Source organism: Pan paniscus, chromosome 5, assembly GCF_029289425.2.
Source record: "Pan paniscus chromosome 5, NHGRI_mPanPan1-v2.0_pri, whole genome shotgun sequence".
NCBI classification, from domain to species: Eukaryota; Metazoa; Chordata; class Mammalia; order Primates; family Hominidae; genus Pan; species Pan paniscus.
This window is the reverse complement of record NC_073254.2, coordinates 95,520,160-95,538,780: the sequence shown is the minus strand read 5'-3', so window position 1 is coordinate 95,538,780 and position 18,621 is coordinate 95,520,160. Positions and strand designations below refer to the sequence as shown.

Genomic DNA, 18,621 nt, shown 5'->3' with positions numbered 1-18,621 from the left:
GAGAAGAATATTGCATTAGTAAATTGCTCTGCCTAATACAACTGCTGCTCTGTTTCTCTTCACATTTTAAAACCTAAGTCCCAAATCTCAGTCTGTAGTTAAGAGCTTCAAACAATAATTACCTCTGTGAAATGAGCAGAAGTCCTTAAAAGGGCCTGCCGGTTTTCCCGCAATCTTTTACAGGGTGAGCAGCGCTGTATCCACTGATAACCCAGCTGCTTAGGAACTGAGTAAAGCCGGCTCCAAACTTCTCAGCTGTTGACAGGCTTGACTTGCTGAGAACACTGGTTAAATATAGCACCCGCGAGCTCAGCTCCTCAACATAGTCATTGCTCTGACAGTGTTGTGAAGGGAGCAGAAGAGGAGAAACCTAATCTCCGAACCCAACAACACCTAGCAACAGTTGAAAAAACTTTTAAACAAAAGTCTGGGTGGGAGATATACAACAACTTCCAATTTCTGCTGATCGGGATTTCAGGGAGAAGAAGCTGCTTTCCCCCCTCTCTACTCTGTTTCCTGCATGACTTCAGCTATTGGCTGGTCCTGGGAAAGAAAGTGGGAAAAGCTTTTTCCTCTGTATTCTTTTGGGCTGGATAGTTTTTGAGAACTCGAATCTGTCTTGGGCTGTGAAACAAGCCACTGGGTTCTTCAAAGGATAAACTACCTACATAGAGGACATACCTTTGGTTAAAGGAGCTGCCGTCAGGTAAGACCAAAATAAATAACTACTTACTCTCTTAAGAAATATCTGTTTCCACAAGAAGAGAGTTCTCTCCCATTCTGTTTTGTCTGTTTCCTTTGATTCTTCCTGTTCTATGATGTGATAACACATTTAGAAATTATGATAACCATTGTGAATTATTTTTAAAAAGTCAGAAACATCATCTCTTCCTCAAAATTATACCAATTCCTTTTTAAACACATAATTTTATGGTGTTTTAGTAGACATCAAAGTATTTCTCCCAAGTTAACACTCTTCGGCAGGTAACAGAACTATGACAAAGGACAATTTCACATCTCCTTTCACAATTGGGATGGCTAAGCAATGAAAAGGATATCTCCCCTAGAAGTAAAATAACTTTCATTTACTGAAACTAGCTAAGCAGCTTGTGTTTGGTAAATGAGAGGAAAGTCCCGCATGGTGTTTGTATTGCTGTACTTTTTAAACCTGCCGTTGCATGTGTCTCCTTTTGCCTAATTCTCTGATTACACTGGTACACCTTGTGCTGGTTCTGACCTCGTTACACTAGAGTCACCCCAAATGCTTCTGACTGGGCATAAAATATGCCTGGTATTAAATCACTACTCTTGAAGTTGTTGAATATAACTACTCAAGATAATGATATTTGTGTACTTTTAAAAAATAAATCAATACTTGTATTTAGATATAACAGATTCTATTTTTAAAAACTTAATTAGAAAACATTTTCTGTTAAGTTGCATGTGTGTGTGTATGAATGTGTTTACTATAGTGTAAAGGAAACCCTCCTTTCATCTGATGGCATCTTGTCTCCCCTTCCATGAGTTGCCATGCAATTTTATCAGAATTGCTTATAGTAACCAATTTCATGTTGAATATGACAACTTATGGTTGTACATTGTTGATATAGTTAGTATTGACATCTGGTGGTTTGTAATTGGGGTAGATTTGCATAAAAATACTTTACCTCTAAATGAATATGATGATTTGAATAATTTTTTAGTCTAAGGATAATATCAAAGAAGATATAGAAGCACATTTTAATTGGAATTTTTAAAGTCTATTCTGTCAATGTAAAGAAAGAATTTACCCAAAACCAGTTTTGAACATATTATTTGTTGACAAATAAGAATGTATCAACCTTTTCAGAAAATGATCTTCTTTTAAGAAAAGCTAATTAAAGCTTATATAGCATATGCTCAGGAAAATGAAATAGGGCACTCATTTCAGTATGTGTTATGTTTTATAATTCTGATTACTTGTTTATACAGTACATAAGTGAATCACATATACAAATATGTATAAATAATAGTGCAAAATGCACTCTGGTAAGTTTACTATTAGAGACCGAAACTCCTGGTGCTTTAGTAGAGATGAAATATCTTTGTCTTGAAGGAGTTTGAAAAGTCAGAACTAAATGCTTTACATTTTTCTTGTTTTTATCCTAAGAAGGGTCACATTGTTGACTTAAAAATGTATGTGTAAGGCCAAAATCTACCATTGATTCTAGGCATGTAATTTCTTTTGGAGTCAGTGGGACAGTGTGGCGATAACTAAGTGCAGCATTTGGCCCTGTGTGAAAGTCATGTTTGCTGATGAAGTGAATTTTTCAGTATCATTAATTGTCTTCATTGTTGTACATTTATTCTCGAGAATCAACAGCAACTCAGCTCAGGCTAAACCACACGGTTTCCTCCACTATATGAACAATCAGGCTCTCCACGACAATGCAGATCTGTTCTCCTATTCACTCAAGTTCATAGTTCTGTGACATTTTGGAACTGTCCCTTTCCCCTTTACCATAAAAGTTGTTAGATTCCATTGCCGTGTCTTCCACCACACTAATGCCTGTTCTCTTCACCCTAGTTTGGATTATAACAATGCTGCTCCCTCCTACCCCTTGTTGCCATCCAAATCATCTTGCCCATGACCACGAGATTGTTTTACTAAAGCATTGCTATGTTTGTCTATCTACTCTTCAGTTATCTTCTGGGACTTCTAGTTGCTGCCAAACACCTAGGCTGGGTATTTTGAAAACCTTCCATCATCTGGCACCTACTTAACTTTTCCAGTCTCACTACCATGACTCAACAACAAGGTCCCTCTGCTTCAGGTATTTCAGATTATGGGCCATTCTCCAAACACATACTCAGTGAACATTTCAATACCCTAGCTTTGCCCCAGCTTTTATTCTCCCTGCCTGGAAGACATTTACTCTCTCGTCCTGTAGAAACTTTGCCTACTCTTTAAGACCCAGATCAGGGTCTTCCACTTTCACAATGATATTCTGGATCATACATGTTAGAAGTGATTCTTTCTAAGTTTAGACAGCTTTGTGCTCTATTAGAATTAGGGTACTTTTAAATAGGGTTTGCCTCTTTATATTCAGAACAATTTTATGACGTCTATTAGGTGCAATGCCGTATCCTAAGCATCACTTGGCTTTGGAGCTTCTCAGCTGCAGGCACATTGTGGATGTTCCATTCACATTTGTGGCTCTAGATATCTGATGATAAGTACATGAGAAAGTATGGATAAGTATAGAATCAAGAAAAGCAACTGTAAGTTAATAGTTTTTTACTTCAGAAATTTCTCAAGGAAAGTCTTCATGGTTTTACCATGCACAGAAAAATTACAAACACTTTTAACTACACTCATGTACCCAATTGTGGAAATGATGTTGTATCTCTCAGGAATAAAATAGAAAGGGGAAATATGACAGGACTGTGTATGTATATATGCATGCACACATGCACACACACACACACACACACACAAATCCTGTGTATCTACCTAGACCTCTAAATACTGTAACTTATATACTTTTGTTATCTTTTGGTGCCAGGTTCTACTTATAGTTACTTTTGGTACAATTCATTTAAATCATGGCTCTTATTTGTGGATCGTGAATTAGAATCTGGCTTTGAACAAGAAAACATTTAAATACGTTATGATCCTTTTTCTGTTGTTTTTCTCTTGATATTTTGATAAAGACATTTTTCAGTATTTAATTGCTCATGAAAACTGTAGCCTTATTGGGTGAGATAAAGCAGGAATCATACTTTCAAAGCAATTTGTTCTGTATTCAACAAAAGAAAAACATTCTCTTAGTATTTATATTTTAAGATGGTCAAAGTGATGAAACTTACTCTTTTAAGTGGATATTCAGTAAGAAACCCTATGGAATTTTCCAATGAAATTTGTGAAATATTTAATATGTTCATTAAGCACCGGTTTCCTTGTGGTTATAATTTTTACTTATTGTTTAGAAGTGAAACTTTGGGGTTTACACAGTCTAAATAATGCTAACTGTGTTTTCGTTTTTTGGCAGGTGAGCATTTTTTCATAAAACATATGCCTTAAGATTTAAGATTTTACAGAGTTTGTTTAATCGACATTTTCATTCATTTGTCTAATCTTCCTTCTTTAAACTCATGGGTTTTAGAAAGGTAGCACTAGGAGAAATGAGGGGGCAAGCTTGTGTTGAGATTTATTTCAACAGAAAGGTTTAAGAGAAAAAAGATTGGTAACAATTTATTAGAAAAATGACATCTAAAAGCCTGCAGTATAAATTCATTTTTACATTATTTTTAATATATATAGCAATAAATAGAAAAAAGATAAGCTAATAAAAATACATTTTGTTTCTTTAAATCTGAGTTGAAGATATAACCAGAAGATGTTCATGGAAGAGGAGTCAGAAAAGGTTAGTAGCATGACTAAGTCAGTCAGATAGCCTGGATTCAGATTTCAGCTCAAGGTGACCTTAGGCAAATTAATCTCTGTGTCTCAGTTTCTTCATCTGTAAAATGAGGGTAATAATGCTATTTCCTTATGAAGTTTTTTTGAACATTAAATGACTTATAAAATCTATAGTTTATAATTTATTCTTCAGTAAATTTAAGCTAGTATGGCTTTATTACACCTTAAATATAGTTATTTGTTTACTTTAATCTTAGTTGTATACAAAGTTCTTGGATGCGGATAGTTTGTGATCTCAACTTCATAGATTATAGGAAAGGCAGGAGAATGTATTATTTAAGTTTGGAATCCTGCTTGGGACATACTTTGCTGCTGGGTACTCTAAGCAGACACAATTTGAACAGCAGCCAATAATTTAGTATGGAATTTATGTTTCAAACTCTCCCTTATCACTCAGCAGTCTGCTGTCTTATAGAACCATTACTAAAAAGGCTAAGAAATCACCCACAGCACAGACTGTTCTATGGTTTCTATATTTGCACTTGGAGATAAAGTGTGTTTATACACAGTGCTTGGGTGTCTGTTTTACAGCCGACTATACTGGGTAATGTACAGCAATGAAGACTTCCTCCTCCATGCAAAAACACATTATTAAATTTATCATTCTTTATTTCTTTCCTTAGATGATTTGTTTTGTTTTACTAACCTAGTAACAGATAAAAATGAAAAGACCAAAAAAGGTCATCTTAAGCTAACTTTAACTTTACTAAATGGAAATGAATTCTTGCGATTCATTGACCTTAATCCTATTCATTCTTCTTAAATATGAAAAGAAAAGTACATTCCAAGACAAACAAAAAGTGTTATCTCATAAGATGTGTGTGTATGTGTATTCTGCTTAATATTCTGTATACTTAACAAAAATATATAAAGCACCCTTATAAGCAGGGAAGTTTCTTAGCAGCTTTAGTGGCAACAAACCTTATGCAGGACATAAATGGTTTAAATCTGTCAATTTTACTTTATTTTTCCCAATTGAAAGGATAAGTCTCTAAAAGTTGAGGCAAAACAAATTTTAAAATTGTCATTCTCTAATGAAAACTTTGTGTGGAAAGAAAGAAACAAAGGAAGGTAGGAAGGAAAAATAAAATAAAGAAAGAAAAGAAGGAAATAACTTTTCCTGGCTTTGTGGAATGAATACATTATAGTGGTACCAGGGCAAAAATATAGAAACCTCAGGAAAGTATATTGGATTATGTTTTTTTTTTTTCTTAAATGGTCAGTCTATGTTTTAGCTAATGAGAGAAGGGAAAAGGCTACAGGCAGAATATAGCTTTCTCTGGTAGTAGCTGAGGCAGTTTAATTTCAAAGACCAGGCAGCCCGTTGTGGAAGAATTTAGAATAAGGAAAGTCATACATGAATTGAGCAGCTTTAGCTGGCTGTTAACCAGCTGATTGCAGAACTTGAGAAACTCCCAGCACAGAAGTGAAGTAATACAACATAAACCAGCATCCCCCTGCTGCTCTGTCTCTGAGGGCTTTGTTTAAGCCACAGCAACACTGAGACATCAAAAGAAAGTTTGGGTTTTTTTCCCATTTTTGGGAAGTGGTGTCAACGTGCATAATATTGGGTGATTTATGTGTTTCTGAGGCCTGTGAAATACAAACTAAAAAGAATTTTTAAAGCTAATGCAGAAATTATCTCGAGTGATCTGATTTTAATTGAGCCCTTAAGGTTTAAGGTTTTTTCTGTTTTTATTTGCTTGCCTAAATGCTGTTGCCTACCTCCTTTACCAAAACATTGAGGAAACGATGATTGTTGCTTCACTGACCAAGGACCCTATAGTCTGCCCTTGAAAATAGTCTTGTTTGATCTTGTAAAAACTGTAATTGCAATCTTCCCAAGTTAATTTAAAGAAATGAATTATCTGCTTCTTATCTTTGTAAGGAAAAGGTGTAAGAAAGGTATGAAACGGACACATCAGAGTTGGCCAAATGCATTCTTTAAAAAATAATTTGCTGAAGATTTCAGGCCAAAAGAAGATCTGACTGAAAACAATAGACTGCTGGCACCACCAAGACAATGGAGTTACTGCCAACTTGCCCTTGTTTATCTAAAAGATCTATGCAAAAATTAGGTTTTCACACACGCACGTGCACACACACACACACAAGTCATAGATGACACAATAATGGGAATAAATGAACATTCTTTTTCTTTCATATACTTATATCTTAAGTAACTCATTTTAGGCCTTGCCTCTTTGACCATGGTACCAAGCACAACAGGAAAGGAAGAGGCATTGCTGAGTTAATAATGCTATTTCAGTGTGGCAGCCTAAGTGCACATGAGGAAATGATGCCCTGCGCCTGTATTTGGAGCCCTGTAGTTACTGTGACGACAACACACACTAATGGAAAACAAAGAGGGTCTGCTCATCAGGGCAAGCCAGGAAGAGTTTTGCCAGCTCAGATTTTTCCTAATTATTCTATAAGTCTTGAAATGTGACACTGGAGGTATTCAAGGCTCTTTGTGTTTCATTAACTGTTTAGTAAGGGACACATGCTTGAAGAGCAGCCTGGTATTTGGATCAGGGAGTGGCCTTACATATAAGCTTAACTTTCACTCGCTGTGTTGATAGATATCATCTTCTGGTTTGAATACACCAAACCAACTTGTTTGGCCATAGCCTGTTGTTCGTTCTGGTCTTTAAGGAAGTCAGCTGCATTGGTGGAGTTCACTTCTCAGGGCCCCTCAACTTTTGATAAGACATCCCCAACTTCTACATTCTGCTCATTCCATAAGTAATAATAGTAATGGCTACATGTAATATATATTATCTATATAATATACAACATATGCAGTACATTTACTATATAAAATGATAGGAATAACTAGCATATACTTGAGAATATTACTATGTGCCAGGAATTGTGCCAAGCATTTCACATGGATGATTTTATTTGCTTCTCGTAACAACCCTATGAGGTACTATTTTTATCACTATTTTACAGATTAGGAAAATGAGGTTATAAATGTTAAATAACTTACCTAGTAGTAGATTTAAAATCCAAATCCAGGCAATTTGACCTTATCTATTCGATAGTTTCAACCACTTTTTAAAATTCAGGCAGTTGTTTATGGAACACCTCCACCTAGATGACTATGAGATGTTTTACTGAAACGTGTAGAATGTGACACTGCAAGGTAACAGCTGCCCCTATAGTATTAAAAGATTCACAAAGTGCAAAGAATAAAGAGATTTAGGGTCAGAAGGCTAACAGAGGCTCTTTTCCAGGATCCCAAAGTGGAATCAGAAGCTTCAATGGCCAGTAGAGTTGGGCCACCCTGGATGAGCTAGGCCTGGGGCACTGAGATGCAAAAGCGATCCTTCCAGTTGTTGATGGGGCAGTGTGGTTCTTGGTTTCTACACTGCTGGGTTGATTCCCAAGAAGAGGATGCCATGGAGCATTTGATTTTGTACCACCTCCTTTGACACTGTTGGGGCTTTTGTCTGCTGTTGCTCCTATTGACAACTCAGAGCCCCACCTTCTATTGTAAACTTTGAATGTGCTGCCAGTCTCTGCCTTGGTCATAAACATTTAGTTTGTGAAGTGGGTTCAAGAGGGAGTTCTATGAAATACTTATCCCTGTTGTTGGTAGCAATACTTCTTCAAGAAACCTCTGGTGGAGTGTGTGTGTGTGTGTGTGTGTGTGTGTGTGTGTGTTTTGGTCAGAAGGCAGTGAGGAAGGCGATAGAAGGTGCTCCACATAAAGGCTTGTTATTGGTTCCAAATGACTTTGTTTTGGTAGTGAGTTGCTATTCTGGCAGCATGATGTTCCTTCAAAAAAATAAAACAGAGAGCTTTCTGTAGTTTAAGAAAAATTACCTGACGCTTTTCAGCCATTTTGCTACTATGGATCAGAGGCATATTTTATTGGATATTTTATTTAATTCTTTTATCTTTATTTGCCTGCATGATGTCCAAATGTCTGACTATTTGGAAATAATTGAAACTTTTGAGTTTCTATTTGCGTTTCTGGCATTTAACTTTCAGATTGTTTGAAGTAAAAGGAGAGCAATTCTAATAAAACTTTGATGGAGCAGATAATGCTTTGCTTTCTCTTATGCCAGTGGCCAGAAAGACTCTACTTTTCCAGGGTATCACATATCCCAGGTAGTGGGATTGAATATCCCAGGAAGGTGAATGTTTTATATGGGATGGAACATAGCAGAATAAATCTCTACCTTCTGAGAAATTCTATTCTAATAAATTGAAACAGTAACTTGTCACAACTATACTAGCACACCCCAACTCCCCCTCCCCAAACACATTACATTCATTATTGGTTAATAGCACAGGACTTGTACTGCTACTCACCTGACAGGCTAAACATCTTCCTGAAGCAAATATACTGTTTGCTGTGTGATACAGACCTGTTCAATCCAAGTCAATGAAAAAGAAGTAAAGGCAGAGATGTATTACATTTCACGAAGGCTGTCTGTTTTCTTGACATAACATCTCTTGATTTCTTTGCAATAAACTCAGTTTTCCTTTTTTCTTCTCCTGTCTTTATGTAAAAAGGTGTAATAGTGTCAAAGGAGGAAAAGAACTGTAATTTTTTTTTCACCCACCCAGAAAAAGAGTATTAGTGTTCTATTCTTTGGAGACAAACAGTTTGACTGGTTGGCCTCTAGAAGTATTTTTTTCCTCATTCAATTATTCTAAATTTCTTTTGGTACACAACAGTGATAATTTCCACATTAGTCTTTAGCTAATTTTTAAGATATTGACAGCTTATCATATTCATTCAAGAATTATCTAAGACTTCTGTAAGATTTCCTAGTTCTCTTTGCACATCTGCCCCTAGTCTGATTGTGAGCAGGCACAGGGCCTTGAGTACCACAATGTCAATGATTACATGGCTTTGGTCCTGGGGACAGCTATACCTTACAGGAAACCAAAAGGAGTGGAAACCTCTAGACTCTGACCTCACTTGAAACCATCAGATTATCTAGTACTGTGGCTCTCAACACTCTCTGTGCATCAAAGTCACCTGGGGTGCGTTAAAAATGCAGATGCCTGGGCTATGCCCCCAGAGGTTCTGATTTAAATTGGCCTGAGAGGGTGCCCAAGTATTGGTCTATTTTCTAAGCTTTTGTGTGATTTTAATTTGCATCCAATATTGAGAACCTGTTATCGCAATCATTTTAAAGACAGTACTTTAAAAGACAGTACTTTAAAAGTACTTTAAAAGATAGTACTTTGAAATGATGAGTGCCACCTCATCATTTTAAAGAAGATAGTACTAGAATGAGAAGTCACTCAGCTCAAGTTACAAAACCTTCCGCAGGTAGAATTGAGTATGGAACTGTGATTATTCAACCCTTGGTAGTGGGTACTTTCTACACCTTGCAGTGGCTGTGTTCCTGTCTCAAGAGAACTGACACTCAGGATCGTTGCCTGGCTTACTTTTAAGATCTTGACTTAAGGATTTTTGATTACTTTCTGGGTCCCTTTCTGTGACCGCACCTCAGTTCTGTACAAGAGTCACATAGGTGGAAAAAGAAGTAAAGCAAGGACCAGAACTTAAGTCCCCTGAGCCCCAGTCTATTACTTTTTTCTATCACACAATCATAATAAACAATAAAGTAGCTAATATTTAATGAATGCTTTCTGTATGTTAGGCACTAACAGTTTCATAAGGCAGATACACATATACTATATATTTTACAGATAAGGAGGCTGAGGGAATTGTTCATCTCCCCCCAGCCCCCAGCAAGCAGGTGGCAAGTCTGGGATGTGTCCAGGCAATTGGACTCCCCAGCCTGTGCTTGTAAGCTCTTAATCACTTTGCTATTCTGGAGCCCACTCTGAAAATATAAGGTGTTGAATGGCAGCTGCTCCCTCATTTCAGCATCAGGGGTCTTGTTGCAGCTGGTTATGGTGACCTTAGTTCCTGCTAACTGGGCTTTCTGTTTGACTAGAGATTGTGTCCTTGCCTTCCCCTCTATTTTCCCAATGACTGGCCCAATTGGAGGCAACCTATTCTCCTCAAGATTTTGTTATGATGCTCTATTTCCCCTCGTGACTTTGTTTCTTATTTCCTGTCTTTCCTTTCTCTTGGGGACCAATATAATATTTTATGCCTTACTTTTGGGCACATGTACTTTACCCCAGACTTTCTGAACACAAATTCTACTGTCCTGTTTGGATCCTTGACCTTTCCCCTAGTCTTGTGAGTTTGGCTGGGTTCCCCATTTTTCCTGGGATTCCTCTGTCTGGACTTTTATACCTCCCCCTATCTTCTCTCACAATACCAGCAACAACAGGAAAGGATTAATCACTTTGCTTTCCTATACAGCAGGTGCATTGGAAACAAGCTGATCTGGCCTGTGAAACTGACAGGTCAGTGTGTTAATGTACTCCGAAGAACTTTTAAAATCTACATTTTTAGGTAGCATGTACGGAATTAATTTTCTGATTGATTCTGTAAGTTTGAAATTCTATGGAACAGGCTTCTTCACACCTAGAGAAAAATGTATGTGTGTTGTCCGGTAAAATGAATCTTACTAAGATGAAAATCACCAATAGCAAATACTGTAGCACAGATTTTTTTTTTGCAATAGAAAGCAAACAAAAAGTGAAAGATTCTTATAATTATTCTGTGACACATATTTACATGTAAATTCAAAAATTCAACCTGATAAATAAATTCCGTTATGACTTGGCACTGTTTTTAGAATCACCTTGAACCAAACAAGTACTCAATAACTGTTTGTTAAATTGAATTCATTAAATGTCATGAAATAGAGAAAGTAAATATTAATGACCAGTTTCCATTGATTAAAGTGAACATAATGTTTCCTTGATAAACATGGCAGTAACAGTTAGTGACCATTGATGATTATTTCTCTGCTTCTCAGTTTTCTCTAAACCTTTATGGTCATGTATTGCTTTTCTAACAATATTAATTAAAAATAAACAAATGTTTTAAATGTTCACTGGAGTATCACAGAATAACCAATTCATAACTAAGTGGGAGCTGGACTTAGTAGCTCTAATTAGCATGATGCATACATATTTCCATTAACAGACTAGAATTCTTACTTTAAAATACAGTGGCATAGACATAACTATTGACAAAAGTCTAATTGCAGCTACTAACCCAAAACCACAACCAGGCTGTAGTTCATTAGCTGGAAACGCTCCCATCCTTGGAAATCTATTTTGGAGTTAGGATTGCTCCACTCCTCTACAAGTGGTAAAGCAACAGCTGCCATTTAATTAATGTTTCTGCTGACAGTTCCAGCTGATGAATACCATTGAATTTCCCTATTACCATCAATACTATCTACATTACTCCAAAAGGATATATTGAGTATAATTTTTTGATTTTGCTTTATTTCACCTTATTTCTTTCTCGCATCACTTCTTCCAAATTCCAATGATGCCATTATTTACATCACCATTCACATCTTCCAGGGAATAAAGTCCCAGTGGAACGCATGTGTTCCTGGTGATGTATTGTGATGGAATCTCACCAAAATGAGCACGTGAAATGCTGAGCTCAGAGAAGAGGACAAGGGGGAAAACCAGATGAAAGTGGCCTGTGGTTTTTCAGAAAGTGAAGAATTTTGTCCTTTTGAGAGAAAGATTAGGGAAAAAAACAGAGGTCTTGTTTTTCTACATAGTATTAGTGAAAGATTAAAATCATCTAATGTAAACTATATTTGGGTTATATTATTATTTCAATTTCTCTTTCCAGACACTTTTTCATAGGAGTTGAATTTCAACAGAGCTCTCACTATTATTGTGTGAGAATTTAGAAGAATTTGGTCTGTGTGAAAGCACATGATTATAGAGTGAGGTCCACTCAGTCTGCTCATCTTAAAGAATGTGTCCTGGGGCTCAATCAGGCAAGGCCCATGTTTTGTAGCTAAAAGAGGGGTTGGATTGATGCTGAACTGAGAGAACATAGGATCTAAATGGTGTGGCATCAGATGTTAGAGTGGTTCAAGCTAGCAGCTGGGATCTGAAGGTCTAACATGTGGTTATGGGGTATTCTGGCAGGCGGATAGAGGATGCCTGCATTCTGACACAGGCAGGGAGTCAGTCCACATTTAGGCAAGCTTGTCAGCAGGAGCAGGAAGGAGAGCAGGGAGGTGGGAATCAGGAACAGGATAGCTGTGGAGGAGGAGCAGTCCTAGAGACTGTGAGTGAGATGCCAACATTGTCATACAATGTCAAAACAACTAAGATGATGCTAAATCCTAGTGGTGGGCTAGAGTTCTTTGTGTCTCTCCCGCTTCACATTTAGTAAGAATAATTTACTCATTCACCAAATATTTTTTGAGACTCGTGTTTCAGGCACTGAGCTAGGGATTGGGATACAATGGTGAGTGTTATATTATCTCTGCTCTCTAACAGGAGTTACGGGTAAAACAATGGCAATTTCAACACCAAGTGACTAGTGGGTAAATGGTTTAGTGAGACCACAGAAGTGGGACCACTCACCTGATTTTGGATGGTCAGTGATTGGTCCAGAGACAGTATAAAGTGACTCTCGCTGTGGGAAAGGGAACTGTAGAGGCCGAAAATAAGATAGGGCCTGACAAACAAGGTCTAAGGGAAAGCATCAGACATGAGTGTTATTGAAAAGCTCAAACATCTGATTTGTTACAACAAGTCTACATAGCTGTACAAATAGTGGGGAATTAGTGAGCTGCAGTCTTTCACTTACATGACAATTTTAATGTTTTAAAAAATTATGTAATGAAGAGGCTCTGCTATATACATATATGTTCATCACAGTTAAATCTTTAGTGGCCATAATGAGGCAGCCAAAGAAGCCTCTTGCAGGCTAGAAAATTCCTGACCCTCAAACCACATTGCTGAGTATTTTTTCTAAACAGTGACTACTCTCAATATGTTTAAAAACAGATGATGAATGCTTCCTATAAAAGTATTTGCTGTAGGACTTTTACAGGTTTGTGCACTTTGAAAAACTACTTACATATATTCAACACTCCACTTCAAGTGCCTAACTGCTGCTGAGGCAATAAACCTAGGTCATAGCCAGAAAATTTTTGGAGCACATGTTGGAGAATTTCCTTACCACATATTAAAATGAATTTTGAGCCAGGAGCAGTGGAGGCTGAAGGGAGAGTATCGATTGAGCCCAGGAGTTCATGTCTAGCCTGGGCAATAGAGTGCGACTCTGTCTCTTAAAAAAAAAAAAAAGAGTTTTGAACCCATATTAATTAAAACACTTAGGCGGTGGTATCAGACTCAGTTCATATCAGATGAGGAGATCAAGGGAAAATAGTGGAAGGTTCAGAGAAGTATATACCTATAAAAATGGCGTACATTTTTAATACTATAAAAATGGCGTACATTTTTAATACTATAAAAATGGCGTACATTTTTAATACTATAAAAATGGCGTACATTTTTAATACTATAAAAATGGCGTACATTTTTAATACTATAAAAATGTAGTATTATAAAAAAGATTTCAAATCTATACTGAAAATATGAATTATTCAATCAATAGGGTTGAAATAACTGGAAAAATATGACATTAAATTTCTGTTACAACTTACACTAAAATATGCACTAGATGGACCAGAAATTTAAGTCTAAAAAATGAAGGTGAAATACTAACAAAAAAAATTAAAAACATATATAGGTGGGGAAGACAAAAAGCCAGTAAAACGTAAGACTAAAATGTCTGATTCCATAAAAACTGAATGAAAACTTTTACACTGAAGAAAAACCCCTTATAACCATCATGAACAAAGTTAAAATACAAACAGCAATTTGTGACCAAAATAACCAGGAACAAATGTCCTTAATATAAGACTTTTTTTTTTTTTTTTTTTTTTTTGAGATACAGCTTTACTCTGTGGCCCAGGCTGGAGTGTAGTGGTACGATCTTGGCTCACTGCAACCTCTGCCTCCTGGATTCAAGCGATTCTCATGCCTCAGCCTCATGAGGAGCTGGGATTACAGGCATGTGCCACCACGCCAGGCTAATTTTTGTATTATTAGTAGAGATTGGGTTTCACCATGTTGACCTGACTGGTCTTGAACTCCTGACCTCAGGTGATCCACTGGCTTTGGCCTCCCAAAGTGCTGGGATTACAGGCATGAGCCACCACGCCTGACCAAGACTCTTTTAAATGAAAATAGAAAAAGAGACACAATAGAAAAATTGACAAATGACATAAATAATTTGGAATAAATATGTGAAAAACTATTTAACCTTACTGATAATTAAAAATTTAATTAAAAGAAGATGTATTATTTCAACAAATACATTGACAAAGAAAAAAATTCAATACCCAGTATGGTGAGGGTATGAGGAAGTTGACACTATATGTTGCTGGTGGGAAAACCAACTGCAAAAGTTTCCAGAAAAACAACAATATGTGGCAAAAATCCTTATAATCAGAAGAAAAATAAGGATATTTCCATTTTGAGAAATAAAAAAATCTAAACACATGCAGTGCTTTTGAGAGTACGTTGTTTTTTCTTCCTCCTATTGTTCTCAAATCTATTGACTTGTAAAAATTTGGCAGACCTAGAGACTCTTATATGAAAAAACAGCCAATATACTTCTTTCTCAGTTGCTTGATAGGATTTCCTAGGAGGGACCTTGTTAGGATAGGGTTGTTAAAACAAGGCTGCATAGTCCTTAAGTGTCAAGTACATCTTGATAGCAACTTATTTCCTTAGTTATGTATTATTAAAACATAAACTGATAGCCAAAATTGACACATTTATGACTAGATCATGAGAGTGAGGGACCAAGGAGCAAGTGGAAGAAATGGGGCATTGCACCAAACAGCTCTTTGCCATGGATCATTACCTAGAATAAAATTGCTCAGGCTCATTAAACTGTTTTGGGCAGGAAATACTCTGAAAAAAATTGGTTTACTGTAGTATTTGTAGATACTGGTAGATGCTAAAAGATAATTGACTCTAACCTCTTTTTAGGAAAGATGACAAAGCTGAGACCCAGAAAGTTTAAACTTTCTCAAGGTTATACAGCTTATTAATTCAGACATACGAATTTATAGACAAGCCACAGTGCTGTGGCTCATATCTTCCTAGAATCCAGAACACCACCTGTCTTGCGTTATTTCCCAAGATACCTGTTGTATAAGAGCTCATGATTTCTCTGTATCATCATGCCTCTATCACCACCAGATGTTGGGCTTTTCGGCAGCTCACTACCCATCAATCCCGCCTGTTAACTCCAGGGGATGGAGAGAGGCTGATGCTAACCTAAGCTCCAGTTACAGAGTGGTGTATGGGGTGAATGTGTCCTATGAGGTGTCCAGTGAAGGTGGTAAATAATTCTCAGCTGCTTCTCACTGCACTGACAGCAGGGTCATTTTGTGAATGGGTAGGGAAGAGCAATGTGAGTGAAATCTCACTCAAGATCTTGTGTGCTAACATTTTTCTGCTTTCTCCTGGGGAAGCCCTTTTTTGGAAGAAGCCACTCCTGAAACATTACCCCGAGTAAAGCTAAGCATGAAGCATTTTAAGCCAAGCTGATCATCTAGATTATCTTTTGCTCTTTGATCCTGCAAAGAATGTGCTGAGATGAGTAGTAGTGCTGTATCACATAAGTTGTCCTTTTGTTTTCATACATTGGGCGCAAGTGAATGAAATCTCTTTACTTCTCTCATACCCACAGGTAAAGAGAAGTGAGTCCAAGCATCATATTTAATTCTGTTAATTACAATGTAAGTGTAAAATAATAGCACAAACTGTGCTCTAGTTCCAACTTCCGTTTGATGATTGTCAGACCTAGAAATCTAACAACAGTACATTATTCAATGAATTCTTCACATTGTCCATTTGTAGCCCCCTTTTCTTTAAACAGTCTAGCCAATTATATTCTCATATCTTTGTTTCCTATTATGTCTTGTAGCCTCCTTGACATAATCACACTGTGACTTGTGGGAATTGTTTCCCTCTCTTCGCCTTTTCCTCTGGGTTCAGGCCTGGATGTGTACAAATTTTGTCCCCCTGCATCACACAAGGACCCTTTCCATTAGGCCTTGTACTCAGCTTCCCATGCTTTCCTGAGCTTATTCTTTATTATATCTTATTTCCCTTTTATTCAGAATTTTTTTCTTTCTCTCTATTTTTTTAGGTATTTAAAATATTTTAAATTATTAATATTATTTTTGATGGACAAATTATAATTATATACATTTATGGGGTATAATGTGATGTTTTGATATATGTATACAATGTGGCATGATTAAATCAGGCTAATTAATATTCATCACCTATCATTTTTTATAGTGAGACATTTGAAATTTACTCTCTTATTTTGAAATATATAATGCCTTATTATTGATTGTAGTCATTCTGCTGTGGCATAGATCTCAAAACTTATTCTTCCTGTCTACCTGAAATTCTGTACTCTTTAATCAACAACTCCCATTCCCTCCCTCTCCCCGACTCCAAGCGTCTGGTAACCATCATTTTACTCTCTATTTCTATGACTTAAACTTTATTAGATTCCACATATAAATGAGATCATGCAAGAATGCTTTTTCTGTTATTTCTTCTGCTTCAGTCAGTCTTAGAGCATCTTTCAACATTAATATACATGAAAGCTACACAAAATCAAGGCACTTTTATTAATGTTGTAGAAAAAGTTAGTATTCACAGGGATAATTTTTTTAACCAATAATTAACCTTCGAACTCAATATGTATTATCAATTTCCAGTTAAAACTAATAACCGCAATCATTCTCCAGGAAATATCCACCTTGGAGGAAGGACCTAACATTTCTTCCATATTGTTGTATAACAGAACAGAGTTCCAAGAACAAATTAACATTCAGTGAGATCAAACCAGACACTAGGGAGCAGAAAGATGGTCTGTCATGACTCTAGGTTTTAACATTTGTTTTTCTATTTTGGAATTTGGTGCTGTAAGGAGGAATAGTGTCTACTATGCTCAGAAACAGGGAGAACATGGTGTAAGTACAAGGGTTGTAAAGGGTGCTCAATATACTAAGAAAAGGCCAGAATCTTCGTTATATAAAGTCCTCAGCTAAATTCCAGATATTTTTCATAAGTGCATTGGAGCAACAGCTTAACTTTAAAAGGAGAGTTATAAATAGGCACATAAAATATGCATATAGAATAGGTTGAGCACCATTTTATGAAATATTCCTGAAAAGATTCTGCATAATATTGATGTTTAATTACTTTCTTTAACTCAACTTAATTTCTTTATTAATAGTGGTTGACTTGTTTGTTCAGTTTTGTTCATACCAACTGAAGTTTACAACTGATTCAACTGAGGGTATAATCTCTTATGTTTTCTAAGATCTGGACCTGACTACAGAAGCAATTTCCCAGTGTCACCTAAATCCCAGTTAAACTGAATGACAAATTAGGAATCATGATACCAATAAGACCCAGTCTCTAAGCTGTCACCTGAATATGATGATCATCAATGTCACTTTTTTTTTTTTTTTTTGAGATGGAGTCTCGCTCTGTTGCCCAGGCTCGAGTGCAGTGGTGTGATCTTGGCTCACTGTAACCTTCGCCTCCCAGGTTTAAGTCATTCTCCTGCCTCCACCTCCTGAGTAGCTGGGATTATAGGCATCTGCCACCACACCCAGCTAATTTTTGTATTTTTAGTAGAGATGGGATTTTGCCATGTTGGCCAGGCTGGTCTCGAACTCGTAACCTCAAGTGAACCGCCTGCCTCGGCCTTCCAAAGTGCTGGGATTATAGGTGTGAGCTACAGCGCCTGGCCAATGTTACTTTTAATGTAACTATTAAAGCTATTGGCTCTAGAAAGAAAGTAAATGACAGATAATAATAGTTACTTTTATTGAGTGCTTCCTACCATATTAGAAACTGTGCTAAATGCTTTATGTGCACGAGACGACTATTATCATTTTCATTTTATGGATATAATCATACTGTTTTTTGAATTCTTCCCTAAGACATGATCTAACCTCTTGTCAACTAAAATTTGGGCTTGTCTAAAACCTCAGCTATGTAGGTTTTTACAGAATGAGGTGAGGCTCATAAAATAATTTTTTTCTTAATAGATTTTCTAATACTTGATAGTTTTGATTTGTATACAAAATTCACTATGAAATTTAAAAATCTACCCACAAAGATATTATCAGAGTAAGAAATGTGAGCCATGTTTAGTCTTTTTAACT

General features: G+C 36.5%; 1 protein-coding gene across 2 annotated transcripts in view; it reads left to right on the top strand.

Moving 5' to 3' along the window:
* Positions 1-318: 318 nt before the first annotated feature.
* FILIP1 (filamin A interacting protein 1) overlaps positions 319-18,621 on the top strand; it is a 200,101-nt gene continuing 181,798 nt past the window's right edge. For both annotated transcript variants that reach the window (XM_055113893.3, XM_003805810.7), the window contains exon 1: positions 319-706. The gene's annotated coding sequence lies outside the window, so the exon portion shown is untranslated. The remainder of the gene's footprint in view (positions 707-18,621) is intronic.